The following is a 17,790-nucleotide window of genomic DNA, read 5'->3' as shown; positions in this document are numbered from 1 at the left end:
ACTGACATACATCTATGACGCCCACACGAGACACCCACATCATCCTTCCCCTACATCAAGTCACATCCCTGGCCTGAGCATTTATTTCTATCGTACTGCACTTCCCCACTGCGGGCCTAATGACCTCCTGAAGCCACGGTTCTCAACTGGTGTGGGCCACAACCCCTTTGTAGGTCAAACGACCTTTCCACAGGAATTGCATAACAGACATCCCGCCTATCAGATATTTGCATGGCGATTCCTACCAGAAGCAAAGCCACAGAGAGGAAGTAATTGTATGGTTGGGAGTCGCCACAGCATGGGGAGCTGTATTAAAGGGTCCGAGCACTGGGGTGCATGAGGACCGCTATCCTCGAGGCTCCGGCTCTCAATACTGCCACACGGGGGATTATACTTCAACATGTGACCAGGGAGGTGGGAGATGCCATCGAGGGACACAGTTAGAGCACAACCTTTAGCCCTTCTTAACATCTCCCTGCATTATCCAAAGTCTGCAGAAGCCTCCCCTTTCTCCTGTGTGGGGCTGTGACTACAGTGTGCACATCTGCCGTCTATCACCTGGGGACAGTGATATTTGCAGTCCTGGTACCTAGTGCTTGGGCAGAATATGAGTTCTAGAAAAAAGAGAGAAGAGGATTGAAGATGGCCGGACTGAGGAAGCACCACACTTCACTAGCTCTGGACCTAGTGGCCTTGGTCTTCTCCACGTACAGTGCTTTTCTGAGACTAGACTTGGTTATAAGCCGCTCATGAGCCTGCCCTGAGTTGCCGACTGCTTCTTACACCATATTCCATTTTCCTCTTCTTCTCTCAGTCCCCAAAGAGCAGGAACTGGGCCTCTGAACACATTCCAGTTCTGGGCAGCCACTTCGCAAACACCTCATATCTGACTTCCATTTAGGCAGCAATGTGCACGGTAGCGAGCCTCTCCCAACTGGTCGCACACACCCTACCTTATTTGGCCCTTCCAAAACGTAAGTAACGGGCAAATGGTTGTGTTGGAGAACCACAAAGTAAGGTATGGCACCTAGAAACTCACTGGAGTCACAAAACCTCCAAGCCCATGCCCGAGCAGGGCAAGAGCCCTAGGACGATGGTTAGAGGTGCAGCAGGTGAGAGAAAAGCCCAGTGGTGGGACCCATGGGGATCCCAGAAACAGGTCTGCCTACTTCTCCACCTGCGCTGGGAGCAGTTTACCCCAGGACTTATGCTCATCCCCCTGTCACAGCTCAGCTTCCTCAATGGATCAGGCAGGGACAGCCTCGTCCATCAGTACAGGGCCCTTCCTCAGTGATTGAAGTGTGCCCAGATCTTAAAAATGGGATACACACACTTTATTATAGCAGTTACACAAGGGAAGACATTACAGACAAGACACTGAGAGGTCCATTAAATAACTCCACCCCGCCTTTATCAGAAACAAATAACACAGTTTTCCTTCACTAAACATATTATGTAGAGCTAATTATAACTATATAATTACAATTACTATTATAGTCAGCTGGGGCTACATTTACTATTGTTATGATGAGACGCCATGACCAAAAGCAACTCAGGGAGGAAAGGGTTTATTTGACTTACGCTTACACATCCCTGTTCATCACTGAAGGAAGCCAGGACAGGAACTCACACAGAGCAGGAACCTGAAGGCAGGGGCTGATGCAGAGGCCATGGAGGGGTGCTGCTTACTGGCTTGCTCCCTTGGCTTGCTGAGCCTGCTTTTTAAAGAATGTACAACCACCAGCTCAGGGAAAACACAATTTACCATGAGCTGAGCCCTCCCCCATTGATCACTAATTAGGAAAATGCCCTAGAGATGGATCTCAATTTTTTTAAAAAAAAATTTTCAGTTGAGGTTCCCTCGATTCAGATGACTCTAGCCTGTGTCAAGTTGACATAAAACTAGCCAGATCACTGTATAGGTACAATATCATCCACTCTGCCCAGTACCCATGGTAACAAGTATGTACCTCAGGAAGGATTTGGCCCTCATTGAGCCTCCAGACATACAGAAGAACCCACCCTAAGGCCCAACACTAAGACAGATGGGACAGAGTGCCTCCAGGAGCAGCCAGCCGCTCTAGCTGCATTGCAGTCTGTCCTTACCATCTCTCTACTCCCTTGAACACTTCTGTGAAGGCTTCACAGGAAACAGAAACTGCTTGCACAGTCCCATGGACCCTGCCCACTGTCTCCCAGGCAGCAGGGCATACTGAGTCATGCCCTCAGCACGCACTCACAGAACAGATGAATGCCTTACACCATGCAGGCGCCTAGGAAAATAGCTGCAACACTAATTACAAGCAGCCCTGGGCTGCTGATGTCTTCCTGAACTCCTGTATCCTTCCGCCGTTGAAACAGTTGCCACTCTGGCTGTTTCTAACCTCTTGATGAATGCCAGCTTGGATGAAGCAGAGCCCGCTAAAATGACTTTCATTTCTCTCAAGATTTGGGAGCAAACAGTTTGGCAGACAAGGCATTGTGGAGCCGACAGGTCTGGAAGGGTTGAGACGTTTGTCGAACACCGAGTACAAGCATGCAGAGCATGGCGTGTCTTGACAGAGGACATAGACATTTAACACCGAGAAGCAAGCTTCAATTGATACCGTCAACTGCATTCTAAGTCTATATCCTTGGAGGGGGACACGAGCACACTGGATCTATTGCTCTCAAAATGTGGTCAAAGAAAACTGACTGTGTAAGGTCAATGTTATGCGAGCAGTCGGATGCTGACCCATGTCCTCTCCTGACCCCCATTTCTCTACTGTGACTCCAAATCTCCAAATACATGCTGAGAGAGAGAGAGAGAGGGGAGAGAGAGAGAGAGAGAGAGAGAGAGAGAGAGAGAGAGAGAGAGAGGAGAATAAAAAAGACCAAGAGCAGCCTCCTGCCATGAAATTCTGTAATTGCTCATACATGTACATGACAGATAGATAGATGATAGACAGATAATAGATATATGATAGATCGATTGATAGATGGCTAGATGATAGATTAATTGATAGATTATAGATAAATGTGATAAATCAATTGATTGATAGATGATAATGGATAAATGATACATTAATTGATAGATGACAGATACATAGATAATGGATAGATAGATAGACAGATAAATAAATTATAAATTATTGGGCTGTTAATGTGCCCTTAATCTAGCTAAGGAAAATTAACTTCATATTTAAAACACCAATTACATTTGCCCTTAACAACTATAACAAACAGCTGGTTTCCTTATAACTCAAATGATACAAACCAAGACTTTTAACACTAAGAACTAGGAGTAGAAACATTAAAATTGTATTATTTCACTGCCAAGCATCCGAAGACGTTGGCACTGATGGTCGGTGTTAATATGGCACAGTCACCCTGTAGCTCCTGTATCTGCAAGGGTGTGAGCTGTCCCACCCACTCTCAGAACCAACTGGCCGACTTCTGGAAGACCCTCGAAAACTCTCATATCCATCAACTCTCCTTTTAGAAAACTCTTTGACATCTGTATGTTATACGGAAATGTTTAAGGCAGATGTAATAGCTCAGGTCTATAATCCCAGCACTCAGGAGGCTAAGGCAGGAGGAGTTCCATGAAACTGAGCCCAACCTGGCCTACAATAGTAAGTTCAAGGCCAGCCTGGGCTACAGAGTGGGATCCTTTACTTTCAATAATTTCTTCAGTAAAACATTATCTATAATGGAGAAGACCAGTATCGGTCTCAGTACCCTAAAACAGTTCTTTAAAAATAGCAACAAAACTACAGAGGAGGGGCTGGAAGGATGACTCAGCAGTTAAGAGCAAATACTGCTCTTCAAAGGCCCTGAGTTCAGTTTCCAACGCCCAAATGGGTTGGCCCACAACCTCCTGTAACTCCATCTTGAAGGAATCATCTATGACCTTCTGGCTTCCAAGGGCACCAACACCCACAGGAACATACTCTCACACAGATACACATATACAATATTAGTAGTAATTTTCTAAAAATTCATAAAGGTGAACACTATATACAATGCTAATAAAAATATAGAAATATTTCAGAACAATATATAAGTCACATTTGAAAATGTTTTAAAAGAAAGATATAAACAAATTTTATATATGATTTTGCAGTCGATCAATAAGATTCTATATGTAAGTTTACATCAAGTTAATAAACTGAACAGAATCAACGAAACTGTTTATACTGACCAACTCTAGAGATGGTGGAATCGTAGGCAATTTCAGTCAGTTTTACTTTTCTTCTTTCTCTCTGTACTTTCTATTTTCAGTAGCAAATGAACAGAGAAGGGAAAAAAAATCTTATTTCTACCCAGATACTGACAAATACAGCTACTCTATAAGAGGCTTAAGTTCTAAGAGCTCACCGTGTTGGGGATATAAGATAGAGGTTAGACCAGGATAGTCACTGAGAGAGCTCCTCTCCCCACCCAGAACCTTCCAGACCATCCTGTGGACCAGCCCGATAAAAGTTCCAACACGTCTTGCAATGAATGAGTGGGTGCCATGGTGCGAATTCACAAAGGAATGACACACAGTCCGTACACCAGGCCCCAAGAAATGTCTGCTAGATATGAGCTTAGAAGCTACCCTTTGCTATCCCGAGGTCATGAGAACACCTCCAAACACGGCAAGGGCTGTTCAGTCAGGCCCAACTTCATATGTACATCTCTTGTGAGCTTAGCTCTTCCTATAATCTCAAACCTTCATGGACTCTGTGTTGGTCCAAGATACACAAGTATTTACAGGGCGTATATGCAAATCTCTGTGTCTGGCTAATTGACTGATGCCCTGTGGTGCCCAGTACAGACTCTTCATTCTCTCTCTCTCTCTCTCTCTCTCTCTCTCTCTCTCTCTCTCTCTCTCTCACACACACACACACACACACACACACACACACACACACACCTCAATCACGTTCACATTCTTCGAATGTGAGCCAAAGGGAAAAGTATTCCAAGATCCTTCTACATAAATAGACACTTTGAAGTTTTCCAGCCTCCCCTCAACCCCACATGCCCTTCTTCGAGCCTGTTTCATCCCTAGAAAGTGGTCAGTCAAGTTCCTCCAGACCACTCTAGAAAGAGGAATGGGCAGTTTTGAAGGGCATGGAAAAGCCCTCCGCTGGTTTGAGCCTTGCCTTCCTGTCAAGGAACTGAAGGTGCCACTTCTCGTCCCATTCTCAGAACTGAGGCTCTCTCCACAGACCAGACAGCAGAGAGCAGAATCAGAACAAGGAGGGTGCGAAGGGAATATGGAAGTAGAAGAACAGACAGGAGGACCCTGGGCATGCTGCTAGCAAGCAAGAATCCCACTGGGGCCTACCCAGAGTCCAGCAGAAAAATGGCGAGGCATTCCTTCTCAAGCTCATATGGCCTCTGATGAAGAATGTGTGGCCTGCCTGGGTAGCCCTTTTTCAAAGTGTCAAAGCCACAGATCTCTTAGCCAGATGGCCCGAGCTGTTCAGGATTCCACTTTTTTATTTACATGTTTACATGACTTTGGATAACTTTTTTTTTTTTTTTTTAGTTCTTTTTTTTGGAGCTGGGGACCGAACCCAGGGCCTTACGCTTCCTAGGTAAGCGCTCTACCACTGAGCTAAACCCCCAGCCCCTGGATAACTTCTTGACTTGCATCAGTGTCTGTCACAGAGCTGCTGTGGAGATCAATATCAGCTTATAGATGCACAGCACTAAGAAGAGGACCCAGCAGAGCACATAAGTGAAATTCCTACCATAGCCATCTGACCAAGTGCCGGGGTCCAGGCAGGTCTGACCAGGTTCAAGGAGTCCTTCAGAAAGAGGCCCTCTGGCTTTGGCCTTAGACAGACAGTGAGCTTTTACTGCAGAAATTGCTGCCCTAAGTCTCCACACAGGTTGCCAGTCCCTGAGGCACAGGCAATAGAAACAACACTGACTTGTGCCTGCCCCAACAACTGCCTATATCTGGAGCGAAGTGGCCGGCAAGCACACAGGAACCAGCACCGTTGGCAGGAAGCCTACATTCTGTAAACCCCAAGAGCAGGAAGTCCACTCACACCAAAGGGTCCCCCACCACGCCCCGTGAGAAGGAAGGGCCAGCCAGAGGGGATGGGATGGGTTATTTCCTTTTCCAAGTAAGGCTTTGAAGAGTCGCTGCAGGGTGGCTAGAAACAGGGTGGCTAAGGGCGCACACATGTTTCTCACACCCACCCGATTCCTGACCTTAATGTCACTTAATAAGCCAGGCCCAGAGTCCTATCTGCAAGGAGAATTGCAAATCACTTGGCCGGGGCTCCGCATATGAGGTGGCTTTGTAATATGAGCAGTGTGTCCACTAACTAGAGCAAGACCATTAGGTCCATTACACCTGTCACTCTGCCAGCTGAGTCGCCAAACTGCCATGATAAAAGTACATTATGCCCAAGGAGTGCCACCCAGCCCCCTTCCAGGCAGCACATACTCATCCGCTGCCCAGAGAACACCACTGTAAACAGCTTGAAACTTGACTGTAGATTACCTCGGGCTCTTAGCAGATACAAATGTTTCCCTTTCGTGGGAGGCTGGGAGGAGGAATGTGGGTATGGAGCAGAAGACCAAGATGGGGACAGAGGTGGGCGGTCTTGTAAAAAAATAATAATAATAATAAAAGGGAGGTGGGGAGCAGATATTTGGTAAGTGGATTCTATCATAAAGCCCAAAATAAAAGTGAGAGACACACCCTTTTCACCTCTGAGCCAGGTCCCAGCGCTGCAGGCAGCAGGCAGAGGCCTCTGTGCAGCTGTACTCCCACCAGGCCCCAAGAAAAGCACACAGCAGCTGAGCTGCTCAGTGGGTTTGCAGTGCAAGCCTGTTGCAGACAGCAGTAATTTATTTATCCCTGTCATGGAACATTAACAATCTGTCTGGAGCTTGGCAAGCACCAACTTGCACTGTCATATAAACTGTCTGACAAACCTAAAAGTTTCATAAATGCCTCTCTTTTCCCAGCAGACAACAAAACACGGTTCTTTTTTAAAAGTTGTCATCTTCGCTGTTTCTTTTTCTCTCTTCCTCTTCCAAAAACTAAGGAAGGGAGGGAAAAGAAACCGAGAGAAAACTAGCAACGAAAAGAACCTATGCGGTCACACGTGATCTGTCAGTGATCTCAGCCACTTCCCTATTCTCCCGTATCAAGTAAATGAATGAATGGGGTGGGGGCGATGTGGGGTCAGCTGTGAGGCTACTGGGGTACTGAAGCAAAATCTGCAAAACAAAAATACAGTCATTAAAAATTAATAAAGGGTGTGGATATCCAGCCCCCACCTCTTTCCACTCATGGGAATTAGAGCCAGACATTCTGCGTCCTCATTAAGTGAATGCTGGCAGGCTGTCAGGGTTTTAGTGGGTTCTGGGAATGCCAATATATTAACCAGAAGACTTTTTGCATACCCTTTAGAGTTTTTATTCTAGAAAAGTCAACCATTTGGCACAGTAGAGCCTTATTTTTGTCCAGGAAAGCTCTCGGCTGCCAATCAAAGGAGAAATTACAGCTACACTCTTCAGAATTTCCAAGACCCAGCTGAAAAACAAGCTTGGTAGAGAGAGAAGTCCTCAAAAAAAAAAATCCTAAAAAGGTCACAGTATCATTTTTAGTGGGAATTCAAAGAAAAGCAATCTATCTTTAAATCAAATGGATACATAACAATACAGACATTATTCTCAAGTCTTCCTGTAACAGAGGAAAACCAATGTTAATTGGAAATTTGAAGCCAATATATCTACATCTGTGAACAGTCCAGGCAGTTGCTTATTTCCTTTTCTTGTCCAACATGAACATGAGCAATGCACACATGTAACATGAGCACATGTGCACACCCACACACAATCCCCCCCAAAAGTGGCAGGTGCTGGGGTTATAAAATTCAAATAGTATGCAGATTTCTACCCATATTTGTGTGTGGGCTGTGTGTGTGTGTTTATGTGTTTATGGGTATGCATATGTATGTGCAGGCCAGAGATCAACATCAGGTCTTTTTTCAATCTCTCTCCATCGTATGTTTTGAGTCAGGGTCTCTCACTGAATCTAAGAGTTCCCCCAATTCAGCCAGACTGGCTGGCTAGCAAGTTCCAAGTATCTGCCCAGCTCTATATCTTCAGCACTGGCTTCTACATGGGCACCAGGGATGTTGAACCGGTCCCTATACTTGCATGCCAAGCATCTTACGGACTAAGCCATCTCCGCACGTCCCTATTTTCTTAGGTTAAAACTCATATGCCACTTCTCATGTACCCTCAAAATATAGGTCAAGATGCATTTCCTATCTAACAGCCCATGTTGGCAGTAAGTGACTCTGACATCAGAGAAATAATGCCTTCTGGGAGATTTTTCTCCAAAAGGAAAGGACTGAAGAAGCAGGGGACAAGCGCTCCGAGGAGAGATGGATGGACCAAGGAAGGAAAGGAAGACAGGGATGCTGCAATTTGCCACCATTAACAGGTAATGCATGTGTCCGCATGAATAGTGTTGAATATCTAACATTTTCCAGGCTTTCACAGCTGTTCCTTTCTGAGTGTCCCCTGTCAATTCTGACCCCCCCTCCCAAAAAAGACACATATCCCAGAGGCTCCATACTCCCAAATTCAGAAGAAAGAAGAGGAAACTTGACCAGGATTTCTATAGATTTAACCAGTCTATACACTTGCATGTATTCCTCCCCAGAATCCTATGGGCTTTGGCTTTATATGATAACAGGACAGCCCTGCATACTATTTTAAAGTGGTTGACTTAATGTGGGGTACATGCACTGGGATCCAGAGTTTGGGGTCTTTCCTTGCCAGCCAGCCAGAAGCATAGGCATTATACCCGCAAGGCATAAAAGTCATCCTCTCTAGGTTCCTGCAAAGCTAGGATTCAACTCCTCCAGCAACCTGGATAAAAAACAGAAAGTGACCCATGTGCCACAGGGCTCCTCTGCCAGGCTGTTAAGTCAAGCAAGACTACAGCACAGCCCCAAACTGTAAACACCTCTGCAGACAGGTCCTTGCTCTAACCGCGCCTGGCAAGAGAATTATCCTTGGAACAGTCCGAGGTTGGGGGAAATGCTAGGGGCGTGAGAATAAGCATTCGCCTGTGGATGTATATATCCTAATGGGCAGGGGTGGAGAAAGAACTGTTGAACCTGAAACGATGTGCCAACAGATTGCCACAAAATCCTGTCAGAAGCAGCTGGCCCTGGCAGGATTCCACTGCAGGATCATGGTCATGAAAACCAAGCACCCAAGAGGATTCAAGAGATAGCCTTAAATACCTGTGGGCAAGAGGCCCTCCAACACAAATGCAAACTTACAGGAACTGAGGCCGTAGACAAGGGCAGCGAACTCTTCCAGTGGTTAAGAGCGGAACGCTAAGAAACTAGAGAGGTTTGTCGTTTTAACAAGGGGAACAGTACCTACAAATCAGTAAATCTGTGGCATTTACAGTCCTAGCTCTAATTCTTAACTGTATTCTACATTAATCGAAAAGTTAATCTGTTAAAGAATTAAGCTATCGCTGGGATGACAGAAAACCAATATTAAAATTCACATATAGGTAATAGTCTGACCCATTATTGTCCACATAATGACTCAAGTTTGGTATTGTTTCTCTACTGAACACATATTCTATATTCCAAAAAGAATGTGCAAAGGCAAATGTACGATGCCAGTAAGCTGAATTTAAACCATAGGGAAAGACTGTCAATTTCTTTCATCCAAAATGAGGCCCAGGCTTGGGGTGTGCTCACTTCATAGAACCTTCCATGAAATCCAATACACTGTCCTGAAGGTCCAGAGTGAGAGGGTAAGGTTTGGGTGCACCCAATAGAAACCAACAGAAAGAGGCATTCTAAGGTGGGCCTAGCAATGCTAGCCCTACATAGCCCCTTACTTTTTGTACCTGGTGCTAGGAAAGCCAGGGTATCAGCATGCCAGGAAAACCAACTGCCACTAAAAGCTACCTCCCCACTCCAGCACTCTGAAGATCCAGCAGGGTTCCCGTCTCTACCCTTCACATCCCACAATGCCTAACCCACAAAAACCCACTATTACGTTCGGTCCCCAGCTCCAAAAAAAAAAAAAAAAAAAAAAAAACAAAACAAAACAATATTACATATCACAGTCATAATTAACTCTAACTTTTAGTGAGGAGTTCAGGGATGGCAATATGGCAAAATAAATAAATAACAATGAAGAAGAGGAGGAGGTGGAGGAAGGAAAAAGAAGAAGAAGAAGAAAGAGAAGAAGAAGGAGAAGGAGAAGGAGAAGGAGGAGGAGGAGAAGGAGAAGGAGAAGGAGAAGGAGAAGGAGAAGGAGAAAGGAGAAAGAGAAGGAGAAGGAGAAGGAGAAGGAGACGACGATAGCTCAGAGGAAAAGAAAAGCCAATCAAAATAATCCGTTCTAGCTCATTAAGAGACTTTGTGGAAAAACAAAACATGATGTTGACTGATGTGGTCACTGACACTCAACACTCACTCCTATGCTGGGGCAGAAGCTAGGAAGCCCCGCTTGTTTTAACGAGTTTCTCACTGTCCTGACTGGCCAAGGAGATGCCTCTCCAGGTAACCCGGAACAGATGCGCCTGGTGTGGGCTCTTGGAATGACGCCCACCCACCACGCGTCCCCGTGGTCCTGAATCCTCTGCACACCGAGAACCCTTCAATTAAAAAAAGAAGAACGAACGAAGGAAAGAAAGAAAGAAAAAAAGTTTAAAAACAAACAAGCAAATGCTCTCTGTGGCACGGCAGCTAGTGAACGCACAGAGAGCCTGCTGTCTCCCAGCAGCGTACTCACAGGGCGCGCCCCCAGCCGTGCCCAGACGGCACACCGGGCAGGGGTCCCGGGAAACCTCCTTCAGTCTGTAGATCGCAGAGCCCACAACAAAGGCAAGTGCAGGGCCCTTCGGCTTGGGTGCTCTTCGCTTCCTGTTTATTCCACCGTGAGGGTCAAAGAGAAATTCAACACACGCCTGCTTCCTCCCGGCCCGGAGACCCAGCCTAAGTGTAACAGCAGCCGCCCCAGACAATCGACTTTGCCAGCCAATGCCAGGAGCCCCGGGCAGCCCGCGGCAGACGTCAAAGCGCGGGGGCGGGGAGGGGGGACCCGGGGAGACGGTCTGAGGTCTGGGAAGCCTGGAGCCTTAGCTCCGGGGCGCAAGGTGCAGGGGGAGCCTGCGGTGCCGACTCGGGGCCGCTCCCGCGCTGCCTTCTCGCTGCTGACTTCCAGCCCCCCAAGCCTGCGGTAGCTCTCACGCAGGCCTGGGAGTGTCGCCGCTTGGGACAGGCACCCTTGCGCCCACCGGGGCTCTGGGTGCTGCAGGATGAAGCAGCTACAGCGGGACACTCTAGAGCACCGGGTCCCGGTCGGTGGGCAAGACTCCAGCCTACCGAGCGCTCGGAGGATGGGCAGGCGCCCGGGCAGCCCTCCGCGCCCACCCGCAACGCAACCTCACAGACCTGGTGCGCGGGGTCTCGGGGACCCGGGGACTGGAAGAGCACTAGCCGCCGGCGCAGTCTGGCGGGCATCCCGGCCCGTTCCCCGCCCCCCTCCCCCGCCCGCCCGCCCGCCCGCCCCAGCTCAGAGGTGAACTCCGGCCAGACGCCAAGACCGCGGCGGGCGGCACTCACCTGCCGCAGCCCCTGGATGGGCGAGCGGGACCGCCCACCGTGCAGTTCGGCCACCGGCCCTGCGGGCTGCGGGGGAGGGGCAGCGCTCCGGGTGGCGCGACACGGCGCGGCGTAGCTCTTTAAGAGGGACCTGCCACCGGGCTCTCGGAGCTCCCCGCCCCCCTTTCGCCTTCTCAGGACTTGCAGCCTGTCTGGCGGCCGCCGCAGCTCCTCCCCGGCTCGCTGGGGATCCCCGCCGGCTGACGGGAGGAAGGGAGGGAGGGGGAGCGCCGGTGCTGTCGGGCTGGGGCCCGCGTCCCGCCACCGCGCCGAGGCCAGGTCTGTCTCAACTCAGCCTCGGCCGCTCCTCCCCCGGCTCTGCGGCGAGGACCCGGCGTGCGGCCAGACGGCGGGGGCGGGGGGCGCCGCCGAGGGATGCGGCCCCGCCCAGGTGCACACACTCCCACCCCCAGGCTGCGGGTCCCGAGCTCCCGGGAGGAGAGAGGGGAGGTCGCAGCACACCCGGGACCCTGAGCCCTGTAAAGAGCCTGGAGCTAGGGCGCGAGACAAGCGCTCGCTGCGGGTAGGGTAGGCCACGGGAGGTTTGAGGAGTGGGTGGGCTGCCTCCCGGGCTGTGAAAGCACACCGGCAGCAAAACTTGACCCTCTGCTCTCAGGCACATAGTAGGACCACAGGACAGCGAGTGGGAAGGGTTAAACTTCTGGGGGGAGCCCCCTCCTCCAGATTGGAGAGAATCCTCTGGACTCCCCTAGTATCCTGCCCTCTTCTGGGAAATGGGTCTGGATTGGACAGTGGAGTGGATGGATTCTGTCTCCCGGAGCTATGACCCTTTGCCCTTGAAGAAAGACCTCCAAGTCCCACGAAAGTCCTGGACAGGACCTCCAGTAAATGCAGACAATAAATAGGTCATCGGTTCTCCGGAAGTACGAGCACAGACTCTTGTCTACCCAACCATGTTTGATGGAGATTGATTGCCGCCACTGCCAATTTTATTGCAGTCAACACAATCAGAGAGTTGGGTCCCTCTCTGCCGAAACTAGCCTCCCAGCAGACGTCAAGATACGTGAACCCAAGTTTCAGGTTTGACTCAACAGAGATGGAAATTATTAAAGGGGTAACAGTTTTCAACGCCCCCCCCATTCCCAGCTCATACTTTTATGATACGAGAGGAATGAATATTTTGAAACGTGCAGTTATCAGTAACTTTTCCGCTAGTGGAATATTATCTTCATTCAGTTTTTCTCAAGTCGTCAGTTCTTCTCAGCCATCGCAGCGCCCCATGTTTGTAGGTGATCCGCCACATTGCAGAAGCATGTGATAAGCGTTTCTCACAGATTGCCTTTCCTTAACCCTCACGATAACAGCGAGCGGTTCTTCACTTTACAGATGATGACGTTGAGGCTGTGAAACATTTAGTGCTGTGCCCCCATCCACCGAGATAAAGGTTTAGCTTTGCTAAACGGCCCCATCAACACCGGGTGTTGAATCCGCATACTACACTGCCACCTACCTTCGGTCGCTTTAACATCCAGTTCTGTTGAGCTCATCCCGGGCACGACTAAGGCAGCTTGCTCTGCTCCCAGTTGTGAGATGCTCAGATCCCAGCTAAAAGAGGAGCAGTGTAAAGGGGGACGGGGCAGGCGCGGGGCTTGGAACCCTGTGGAACCGACCAAAGGCAACCCAGGTTTGTCTCTCCTTGTAGCACCACACTGCATGCCGCACCCCCAAACCAACTTCACAGTTCCTCATCCCATCAGCCAGCCCTTACCTCCCTCAGCAAATCTAGTCCACATCTTTTACAAAGGTTCTGTGTTTCTGGTCAAACTATGACAGTCTAATGTCGCTGAGTGTCTATCTCCTGTCCTAACTGAAGACTGGATAGAACCCGACTCTCTAAGTATGGTTCTCCTTAAGGGAGGGGGTGTCCCGTTTTAAAAAAAAAAAAATGGTGAGCTACCTGAACAGATGCTTAACAACGAGGAGTTCTAAATGGCCAGTAAGCGTGTGAACACATGTTCAACTTTCATGGAACCCGTGCAGAAGGTGCTCACTAAAATAGACAAGTTTTCAAAACCTGACCTTTCTACATGTTAGATAGATTGAGGGCCATCGGAATGTACATACCAGGCACTTCCTCTTCCAGGGTGGTTCAAGAGAAACGAACACAAGAGGACCAAGACAACACAAGAACTGGGAACTTTTTGCCAAACTGGTTTGTTAAAATGCAAAAGGAAGCCTGAAAACGACCCACCGTCCTAAGTGCATGGGGGATAAGTAGGTCGAGGCACATTCATATAAGCAAGGATTAAGTGCAGCTTAATTCAGAGCCACTGATAGACACAACACGGATAAATGTCCCAAGTATTTACTTACTCACAGAAGACAGGCCAAAAACATAATACTTGTGATTTGATTTTTATTTGGATGATGTTCCAAAGTGTAAGAAGATAATAGTTGGTGAGAGGGGCTAAAACACTGGGGGCGGGGTTGGGGATTTAGCTCAGTGGTAGAGTGCTTGCCTAGCAAGCACAAGGCCCTGGGTTTGGTCCCCAGCTCCGAAAAAAAAGGAAAGAAAAAAAGAAAAAAAACTGGGGACTGGGGAGAACAGCAGAAAGAACGATGCACGCTGCTATGGTTTGGACATGAAGTATCCATGAAGGTTCATTTGTTAAAAGCTTGGTCTTTAGCTCAAGACACAAATGGGAAACAGTTTTAAGAGGTAGGGCCTAGGGGGAAGTTAGAGCATTGGAGGCCCGCCCTTGAAGGGATATTGAGCCCTTGGCCTCTTCCGATCACTCTCTGCCAATGGTTCTCAGCCTGTGGATGGAGATCCCTCTGAAGATCCCATATCAGATATCCTGCATATCAGATATTTATGTTACAATTCATAACAGTAACAAAATTACAGTTACAAAGTGGCAGTGAAATAATTTTATGGTTGTGGGGAAGGGGGTCACCACAACAGTCAGAAGTGTGATAAAGGGTCGCAGAGTTGGGAAGGTTGGGAGCCACGGCTCTTTGCTTCCTGGTCTCCTCTACCACTTGCTACCATATGATACACTGTGTCAGCAAGGCGAAAAGCAGCAGTTACAGCAAATAGCCTCGAAACTCTGAACCCTGGAGGTAGAAATAACCTCCTTTCCAACCGATTTTCTCAACTTTGTCATCAAAGAAATAAAAAGCTAGCACAAGCGCCCTATTCTACCCCCAAATACCTGACACCCATCCCTCTTGCCACAAAGAAAGGTATGGACTCATTTGCATGGTGTGAATGAACGCTGGTGCTGCTAATAGGTTATGCTCACGTGCCGATACAAGGCATCCCTCATAACGTCCAAGTCTCCTCCCCGTGACCATGCCAACACCACGTGACTGAGCCTGCCCCTTGCGGTTCCCTTGGAAGCTTCACTGGATTTTCCTTCTACCTGGTTGTAGCAGGAACAGCAGGGCCGTCTCTATGTAAACAGCGGTCATTTACTGCAGGAGGACCTAATTGAGGACTGCCTGAGAGACCAAGGATTGCCGGTGCAGACAATGCCAGCCAATCAGGGACTGCTGTTTAGAAGAGCTGCTTTCTTGGGACCAGTGGGGTGAGGATGGAGGATATTAAAGGAGCTTACGACCATGTTCTGTGAGCTTGCTGCAGCGTTTCTCACCTGCTCGCAGAGTCTGTGTCATTGACTCCGAGCCACCTCACCTCCAGCCCCCAGGGCGGGTAGAGTCAGGCGTCGAGTAGCAAGAAGATGTAAGTCTAAGGTCTGTGTCACAGCCTCCGTCCTCCGGGTTCCCCTGATCTGTCTGCTTCATGACACAAAACTCAAGAACCATGTGTTTAGTTTAATTTTGAATTAAAAGTTAATCATCAGTTAATATGTCTTTTAGGGGGGTTGGGGATTTAGCTCAGTGGTAGAGCGCTTGCCTAGCAAGCGCAACGCCCTGGGTTCTGTCCTCAGCTCTGGAAAAAAAAAAAAAAAAGACCAAAAAAAAAAATGTCAGTTAGGATAAATATGTGAAGTAAAAAGCAAAAAGCGTCTACCATAGCAAATATATCCGTGTTACTCGGATGTATGTATAGGCTGAGCATCATAGTTTACTAGTATAGTAGTGCTATTCGTGAGAACAAAGGCCTCATGTCCTGGCCACTTCTGCAATGTCTCTTCCTCTTAACATTGATAACGGTGGGAATTAAAAGCCCATGTAAATTCAGAGACACATAGTACCGAACCAGAACACTGACATGTGTTTGTATTATCATAGCTTTTACTAGAATTCTAGCTACAACAGTCTATCAGATAGATAGATAGATAGATAGATAGATAGATAGATAGATAGATAGATAGATAGATAGAGAGAGAGAGACAGACAGACAGACAGACAGACAGACAGACAGACGGGTGTACACTAATATCTTAGGGTTTTATCACTGTGAAGAGACACCATGACCAAGGCAACTCTTACAAAGGCAAATATTTAATTGAAGCTGGCTTACAGTTTCCGAGGCTCAGTCCATTATCATCATGGAGGAAAGCATGGCATCCTGCAGGCAGACATGGTACTGATTTTCATGTAGAACCATGAGCCAAGAGTTCTACACATTGATCCATAGGCAGCCAGGAGATTTTCATCCACACTGGATGGAGTCTGAGCCTACGACAGCTCAGAGCCCACCTACACAGAGGCATACTGCCTCCAACATGGCCACACCGCCTCCAACATGGCCATGCTGCCTCCAAAAGGCCACACATTTTTACTTTTCTGGGTATCCTCAAACACTCCTCCAAGATTTTGCAGATCAGGGAGAAAAGGTCTCGGGCTGTTTTCTTCCTCCCATTCCAAAAGCTTTGCATCTAAGGTTTCAGAGTACAAAACATGTTGTCAGTTTGGACGGAGACAAGAAAAGAGAAACTACAGGAATGTGTTTTGTGAAGTCAGCGAGGCCACACAGTCCTGGGTGAACACCGAATGATACTAGTCCTGTGCCTACACACACTTTTATGTGTAAGTAGAGCTGGCACAAGGAACAGGAGCCTAGCTAGTAACCACATTGCTACATATGTCTTTGAGATACCTGAATTACTCTTCTGAGTCTTTAAACAGCTGGCTGGTAGGAGGCCAGAGAGTCACAAAGTAACAGTTATTGAAAGCAAAGTCGTTCTTCTGGGTAGCCTTTGAAGACCAAGGGCAACCCGTGGGCAGGAAGGAGGGCAGCCTGTGGGATCTAGGAGAAAACTTAGGTGTCATCTAGTGGATATCACACTGATGGCTCAAAGGAACCTCACCCATGTGAGCCTTGAGATCTGGGCCTCCAAGAAGACCCTGGCTCAGGTAGGTACCTTGATTGCAGCCTAAGGTGAAACACTGAGCAGATAATCAAGCCAGGCCAGACTTCTACAAGGCCAGGAGCTCATGCATGGTTACCATTCTCTTGAGTCACTGACCTAGTGGCAACTTGTTACTCAGCAATAAAGACCAATATAAGTTAGCATATAAAAGTATTATCCAGACAAATGTTTTTGTTCTGCCTGCTTGATATCCTATGCCTCCCTCCATCCCTCCTCCTAATCATTTCCCAAAAGGAAAAGGAAAATAAGGTAAAGCCCCAAACATGTAGCCTACAAGATGTCAGCTATAAAGACCAATTGCTATCGATTCTCAGAGCCCGGGCCCTCTTCTGCTGATGAGAGGAGATTGATTTATTTGTAGTGAGACGTAGACCCTAGTGGCAGAAAACACCTAAGAAAGCTCACCGTTCTATTTGAGACCTCATGATGTTAAGCTTTCTGTTACCATAACAAAACCTCTGAGATAATCAAGTTAACAAGACAGAAGGTTTCTCTTGACTCACATTTTTATAGAAGTCCCATGATCATTTAACCTGGTGTTTCTAGGCTGATCCAAGACAACAAACACACCGTGACAGGAATTTGTGGCAGAATACTTTGTTCATGTCATGACAGATAGGAGGCAAAGAGTTGGGGAGAGACACTGGCATTTCACAAAGCCTCAGTGGTGTGTGCACACGCAAATGCGTGCACACACACACACACACACACACACACAATTTCTTACCTTTTACAGGTTCCATCACTTGCCAATGGCAGCAATCTTGACAGGCCACCAAAAAACATTCCAGGTTCTAACTCTAACAGCACCTACAATAAAGGAGAACCTCAACTCT

At 47.9% G+C, this 17,790-nt stretch overlaps 1 protein-coding gene across 14 annotated transcripts in view; it reads right to left on the bottom strand.

The window, feature by feature from the left end:
- Ldlrad4 (low density lipoprotein receptor class A domain containing 4) overlaps positions 1-11,944 on the bottom strand; it is a 334,279-nt gene extending 322,335 nt beyond the window's left edge. For 6 of the 14 annotated variants that reach the window (XM_087593470.1, XM_087593472.1, XM_087593483.1 and 3 more), the window contains exon 1: positions 10,780-10,905. The gene's annotated coding sequence lies outside the window, so the exon portion shown is untranslated. Of the gene's footprint in view, positions 1-10,779; positions 10,906-11,441; positions 11,502-11,612 lie in introns of those variants that run through there. The other 8 variants (XM_087593473.1, XM_087593469.1, XM_087593480.1 and 5 more) reach the window with 2 other exon arrangements.
- Between the last annotated feature and the right edge of the window lie 5,846 nt (positions 11,945-17,790).

This window comes from Rattus norvegicus, chromosome 18 (genome assembly GCF_021556685.1).
Source record: "Rattus norvegicus strain SHRSP/BbbUtx chromosome 18, alternate assembly SHRSP_T2T, whole genome shotgun sequence".
Lineage (NCBI taxonomy): Eukaryota > Metazoa > Chordata > Mammalia > Rodentia > Muridae > Rattus > Rattus norvegicus.
The sequence above is the reverse complement of the archived record's forward strand: the minus strand, read 5'-3'. Positions and strand labels throughout refer to the sequence as shown.